At 48.5% G+C, this 7,500-nt stretch overlaps 1 protein-coding gene across 1 annotated transcript in view; it reads left to right on the forward strand.

The window, feature by feature from the left end:
• Positions 1 to 7,500, forward strand: part of disc1 (DISC1 scaffold protein) — a 38,068-nt gene that overhangs the window by 17,846 nt on the left and 12,722 nt on the right. The window lies entirely within an intron of this gene.

Consider the following 7,500-nt stretch of genomic DNA (forward strand, 5'->3'; position numbering starts at 1 on the left):
CATTCATTTATCTGGATTTGAAGACAGTCGTATGCACTGGTTCATCACATCAGGTCCGCAACACGGCAAATTAAACACAAATAAAGCTCAGGCACGGCTCTACTGCCGGAGAGTGGAGAGCTGAATTGTTTTTTCACAGATGGCTGGATGTCCAGCAGGTGATAAAACAATACCTCTCGCTCCACCGTCTGAGAAAGGCTTTTCCTCTCTCTTCACACGCTCGGCCGTTGTCTCGGGGTGAAGTCACCGCATGCTTTGGCACGCCGCCTGCGACTCAGGGAAGATTGGCCCCGCCGTAGAGGAGCACTCGGAGAGGGCCAGGAACCAACAGCTTGAGGGCGGGCGGGGGACGGGGGGACGGACGGACGGGGGGGGGGACAGGATGCAGTATGGAAGAAACATTAAGATGGTGGGAAGTCTCACACCACATCCACCACTGACCCCTGCCAGGAGGAGAGAGAGGGCAGGGGGGTAGGGCCAGGGTCTTCCCAGTCGGATGGACCGGGGCAAACAACGCTCTGTGATAAGGGTTCTGGCATGATTTCACTGATTTACATATTATGTAAATCAGGGGGGGGGGGGGGCAGGAACACAGAGAGGCTGCTCATCCGAAGGACATTTTATATTAAATATAGCATTTGATAAACATAATTTACCATACTGAGGGAATCCTTCCTCCCATCAAATCGCGTTAACCTTAGCTCACGTGCGCAAACTCGCACGCTTCAGGCGTCACTCTGTGACCTGATTGGTTGGCGTCACATCCATCTCTCTTATTAAATACAAACCCGATTAAAAAAGTGCAGGGAACGTTGAACAAATGTTTACAACGGTCCCATGCCAACGTTTCGGTTTGCATTCCGCCGTGCATTCCCACTGTGCTGGAAATCCTGAAGAAAACGCACAACGCTTCCAATGTGCAGCTCGACCGGTGTTTCTGTGTTTGTGTACGTGTGGTCTGAGAAGGACGCGGGGTCTTGTCTCCGCACCCGGCAGGGGGGCACGCCTCACTCTCCCCGTGACCTATGCTGCCAACGGGGTCACCGGGGACGGTTGATTTGCTTTTGTGGTGTTTCTTTTTCTTACTTTGGATAGCGGCACTTATCTGCAATCAAGACTGTGTGCCGCCGTCCTCATAACCACAGCACAAAATGCCCTTCTGCGTGCCGTTGCCATAGAGACACGTTGTAAACTAATCCCCCCCCCTCCCTTCCTCAACCTGGTTCTTGAGCGAGCTCTGTGTGAGGTGAGGTTCTCTGGTGTAGCGTGCCTTTGCCCTACAAGGTGAGCTCAGACATTTTGAATCGCATCATACGCCGTGATGCATCTTCCCCTGAAAGTGCTCTGTTACTATTCGCTTCACAGCATGTTTACCGATTATATTACAAGTCAACGTTAATATATATGAATATATATATTAACATATATATATTTATACATATAAATATCTAGCTCTGATTATTGATCTAACAATTGTTAGTGCTGGGCACTTGGTTCTTTGAACATCCTTACTGTACCAAGACAAATATATATTGTTGTTTCTCTTTCTCCGGACAAATGTACTTAATATAAGTTGTTTTAAGCTTCTGCTAATTGCCCTAAATGTAGATGTGAATGTGCATTTTTTCCGTAGCTGTACTCTTTTCCTTTATATCATTTTATTTATCTACCATTTTGAGTCGCTTTGTAAATCAAAACGAAGAATACAACAAAGGAAAAACGAAGAATATCCGATTATTCCGACAGTCTCTACGGGCGCCACCGCTGTGTGATTTAACATTCGCAGAGCGTTCTGCCTCTTGGCTCGTTAGTGATGAGCAATCGGCTCCTCAAACGGCCTCACGCGTTGTCTTGGCGGGCGTCCGGGCCGACGCCTCTCAGGAGAGAGGTACCATGGTGCCCTGCTCCTCGACGCCCCCGCTCGTCCCCGTGATGACGGGCGCTATGCAACGACAAATCATTTTTTTGTAGGATGGTAGGGGCAAGTACTGCCTTTTTCCCCTCTGATTGGTTAGAAGGGCTCTCCTTTGGATCGTGTTTCTATTAGTCCTAGCTGTTTGGGGGAGTTTAGGGTTATGGTTAGGGTTAGGGTCAGGTTTAGGGTTAACCTTAACCCTAACCCTAACCATAACCAATTGGAGGAGAGGCATTCTAACCAATCAGAGGCGAATCAGAGGCAAAAAAGGTGGTACTTGCCCCTACCATCCTACGAAAAAAAGATTTTCCCCGCAGGGTCGAGTGCGCACACGGCCATTTGCCGTCCCTTTTGTCCCCGTTTTGTTGTTCCTTTTGTGGACGTAATAATAAGCAGAGGTGTGGAGGTGGCGCGTGCACGCACACACGAGCACACACTTAGACAAGTGTGCGCACACACACAACACACACACGCTGACGCGGTCAAACACACACAGACACACACGGGCAAACACATTCACAGACACGCACACACCCACTTGGACAAGTGCGCACACGCACACAACACACACACGCACACACTTAGACAAGTGCGCGCACGCACGCACACAACACACACACACACACTTACACGGTCAAACACAAAGACGCACACGGTCAAAGACATTCACAGACACACACACACCCACTTGGACAAGTGCGCACACGCACACAACACACACACGCACACACTTAGACAGGTGCGCGCACGCACACAACACACACGCGCTGACACGGTCAAACACACACAGACTAACACATGGTCACACACAGACGCACACCCCCGCAAGCAGGCCTTTTGTGAATCACTCCAGTGTCCTTTCAGGGAGACTGTGGTACAGAAGCAGAATAAAGAGGAGAGGAGAAAATGTGGGGGGAGAGAGAGAGAGAGGGGGAGAGAGAGAGAGGGGGGGGGGGGGGGAGAGAGCGAGAGAGAGAGGAGTGGTGGGGAGCGAGGCAGATATTGGGTGATGGCAGTGGCGTGATGTCTGGTCTCCGTGGAGACGGATGCTGTGAAAAAACTCTCTGTTCCTTTTGTTCAAATCTCTGTTCCTAAAGAGTGCGGATGGACGGGCTGCGGGCACATGATGTAAACACTGCTGAAAGGAAAACAGATATTGTTGTTGTTGTTTTGCTGCCGTTTTGGTTTTATTTGCCCGGACTAGCAGCAGCCGCGGCACATATTGGCTGATAGTATTACTTGATGATGATTTCATCATTGTCGCGGTATAAAGTGACACAGCGACATGCAGATGTGTACGCACACAAGGAGCACTGATATTTCACACAAAGATACATACACATGGACGCACTCCACACACCAAATGCATACACACATTGGATGAACTACACAACAAGCCACGGATATACAGACAGACAGACACATTCCCCACGTGGGCGCCCAGTTCATTACTTCCTGTCACCTCACAGTTCACCCGTCACCCTCCGCTCGGCAGTCTCATTAGCACCTCCGCTCACCCGGCTTCTGGGCACGTGAAGGCCGTGCATGTGATGTTGTGATGTGGCGTAACAACGCGTCGTGATGCGGGGAGCTCACGGCGTCCCTTGGCCCTCCTCCCGGAGATTCTCTGTTTGTTTCTGTTTGTTTGTGTGAAGTCTGCTCTGAGCTCCTGCCTTCAGGGGAGATGCGGGGGTCGGATTGATTAGTCTGCTAAGCTGCGGAGGTAGAGCGGGTTGTTTTGTAACCGCAAGGTCGTCTGGTTGATCCCCCGTCTCCTCCTAGCCGAGTGTCGAGGTGTCCCTGAGCAAGACACCTCACCCTGACTGCTCCCGACGAGCTGGCTGTCGCCTTGCGTGGTCAACTCCGCCGTCGCTGTGTGAATGTGTGCATGAACTATTGTAAGTCTATTTGGATAAAAGCGTATGCTCAAGGCCCCCTGTGTAATGTGATGACGCACTGTCCTCCAGTATGGACTCGCATTGTTACAGGTGACGGTCTTAATGGACGCATTATTGTTAAGAGTGATTCACCGGTTGGCACTTGAACAGCGGAGAAGGACCTTAAGAAGGGATTTATTTACTCGTCCTGCATTGATTTCTTGCAACATCAGTGTGGTTGCGTGTGCGCACACGTAGCCAGACCGTTTCACACACATGTGGGCGACAGAAGGGAGGAATCCTGTGTTAGTCGCAGTTGTTGTTTGTGTGGTTATTTCTATTCTCTTCTTTTGTGTCTTTTTTCGCGTATGTCTCTACAATAGGGAGATGATGCCGCCTAAATGGCCTATTCATGGCTGATACATTTCTATTATATTATATGTATTTGTAAGAATCACATACGTTGTGTGTGTGCAGAACATATGAAATAGACTTCTCATAATGGTGTTTGTAGACTGGAGATTGCATTCTTACGGGAATTTGCATTCAACATGAAAGATTTATGATGGGATCATAAGTAATGTATCTGTTGATTCAATGAGACAGGCCAACCAACGTTCTATATCATTTTTTAACCAACCTTCTCTGAATTGGATACTGCCAGATTGTGTCCTCTGTTGATCTGTCTACATTCATTGAGGACAGAGAGGGAGAGAGAGAGAGAGAGGGGAGAGAGTGAGGGGAGAGAGATAACTGAGAGACAGTTGGGGAAAAAGGAAAAGAGAGAGAAGGGGCAAGAGAGAATGAGAGCAAGAAGGAGACAGAGATATAGAACAAGAGCAATAAAAGAAAAAGGGAGAGAGAGCGAGAGAGAGCGAGACAGGGACGGGGAAAGGGGAGAGTGAAAGCGAGCGAGGACTTGTCATACTCCCCCGGGGAGCGGAGGAACTGTACAGAGAGTGCCCGGCGGCCTCTCCGTCCTATTACCGCGCGGCGAGAGGCCCAGGAGAGCCCTGCTCGCCCACTTTCAGACGGCAGGGTGACACGACGCACCCCACATTAACCCCGGGGTCAGGAGGTCACCGCCGAGAGAGCCCCGTGGAGGGATGGAGGGAGGATCGCTCCATCCCTTTCAGAAGAGGCTTGTCTTTCCTTAACATGAGTCAGTGCAGTTAAAAGCGTTAACTAGTCATCATTTACTGATGTTGTTCATGTATTTCACAGTATTAAATAGGGCTGGGGTTAACTTTAACCCTATTTTAATAACATTCGAACCCTTACCCCCATGCTAATGCTATTTAACAATGGTTATTATGTTATTATGCTATGTCAATTAAGGTTTAATTGATGTACTTATTGTAGAGTGTTACCTATATTTATGTGTGGGTGTGTGCATGTTTTTGCGTGCATACGCGTGTGTGTGTGTGTGTGTATATGTGTTTGTGTGTGTATGTGAATGTGTACCTTAACCTACAATAACACCTTACATGGATGCATGTTAATTATAGTACACTTATTTTAGAGTGCTACCTTTATTTATGACTGTGTGTGTGTTTGTGTTTGTGTGTTTGTGTGCGTGCGTGCTTGTATGTGTATCGCATTCGTGTGTGTGTGTGTGTGTGAACGTGTACCTACCATAACACCCTCCGTGGGTAGATGAAAAGAGAAATTTGTCGTGAGAAACAACGTCAATGTTTAAATCACGATGCTCTCATGTACCTCTGGATGGCCTGTAGTTCAGTTGTCTGTTCGGCAGAAGGGAGAGAAGGGGAGAGAATGTTGCATAGGTTACATAAAAACCTAAATAATTCGTTTTTTATGTACTTTGGAACAAAATTAGATTGCTTACATTATTCTACAGAAGGGACACAGGGGCATCATAATTGTTGTTGTAATCGTTTAAAATATTGAGGCATATCCCAGTTTCTCCTCAATAAGATTGAACTGTTATGTTAACCATCACTCACTTTGCTCACATCCAAATGCAGAGAAGGAGAGAAGGGAGCTAGAGGGAGAGAGGGAGAGAGATGGGGAGAGAAGGGGAGGGAAGAGGGGAGAGGAGGGGGAGAGAGGTGGAGAGAAGGGGAGAGAAGGGGAGAGAGGGGAGAGAAGGGGAGAGAAGGGGAGGTAAGAGGGGAGAGGAGGGAGAGAAGGGGAGAGAGGTGGAGAGAAGAGGAGAGAAGGGGAGGGAAGAGGAGAGAAGGGGAGAGAGGGGAGAGAAGGGGAGAGAAGGGGAGGGAAGAGGGGAGAGGAGGGAGAGAAGGGGAGAGAGGTGGAGAGAAGAGGAGGGGAGGGAAGAGGAGAGAAGGGGAGAGAGGGAGAGAAGGGGAGAGAGGGAGAGAGGTGGAGAGAAGAGGAGAGAAGGGGAGGGAAGAGGAGGGAAGGGGAGAGAGGGAGAGAAGGAGAGAGAGGTGGAGAGAAGGGGAGGGAAGAGGAGGGAAGGGGAGAGAGGGAGAGAGGGAGAGAGAGGTGGAGAGAAGGGGAGGGAAGGGGAGGGAAGAGGGGAGAGGAGAGAAGGGGAGAGGAGGGAGAGAAGGGGAGAGAGATGGAGAAAAGGGGAGAGAAGGGGAGGGAAGAGGAGAGAAGGGGAGAGAGGGAGAGAAGGGGAGAGAGGCCGAGAGAGAATGAGAGAGAAGGGGAGAGAAGGGGAGAGAGGTGGAGAGAGGTGGAGAGAATGGGAGGGAAGAGGAGAGAAGGGAGACAAGAGGAGACAAGAGGAGAGAAGGGAGAGAAAATGAGAGGGAAGGGGAGAGAGGGAGAGCGGGGGGTGGGTCTCGCTCCAGCAGGGTACAGACCTGGCAGACCTTTCACTGCAGACGCTTGAATAGGAAATCAGCTGCCATTCACTCTTTGGCCTCCTGCCCCCCCAGTGGTGAGGGCCACGCATATATTTATATATATATATATATATATATATTTATATATATATATTTATATGCGGGCTAGGCACAGACACAGACACATTAATGCATTATTGTTTGTTTTTCTCTGGAGCAACATCCATGAATCAAAGATAAGACTGTGTTGAAGTCTTGTATTTATTATCCATATTTTATCTATTTATTATTCTATATCTAATGTGCTGGAATACATTAGGACGGCTGATCATCGTTTATTTCCTATGATAAAGTAAGGAGCATGAAACCTATAAGCTGAGTCTAGCACGGCTGGCACAGGTGATGGGTTGCACATGAACCACTTTTTATCACAACGATATCTGGGGAGACATCGTGTATGTGATATCTCACGAGAAAGAACCGTTTTATATTAATGTTGGTCATGAAGGTGACCAAGAGGCAGCTAGAGGCGCTGTCAGGCTGATTTATGACTTATTTATTTGTTTATTTGCCGTGGACACAAAAAACAGCCTAGTCCTAAAAACACGTCTACATCAGCACCTTCCGCGCCTTGTGGGACGCACTGATTCGCTGATAAACACTTTTCCACTTCTACAGTCCAAAACCACATTTTTGGGACTTTTTGCTATCATGATGACATTTACATTTCATTTTTCAAAGTTCAAACTTGATGCCTAAATAAGGAGTTTGATTAAATCGGTTGAATCTTAATCTTTCACGTCTGGACAGGCCTTGTGTTCTATCAGCTGGAAGAATCCACAGCTGCTGTCTGTATTCTGACAGCCTTTGATCGCTCCATTCTCAGTGCGACGGGCATGAGTAAGAATCCTGTTTTAGCTCAGGGAGAGAT

This window comes from Gadus chalcogrammus, chromosome 15 (assembly GCF_026213295.1).
Source record: "Gadus chalcogrammus isolate NIFS_2021 chromosome 15, NIFS_Gcha_1.0, whole genome shotgun sequence".
Lineage (NCBI taxonomy): Eukaryota > Metazoa > Chordata > Actinopteri > Gadiformes > Gadidae > Gadus > Gadus chalcogrammus.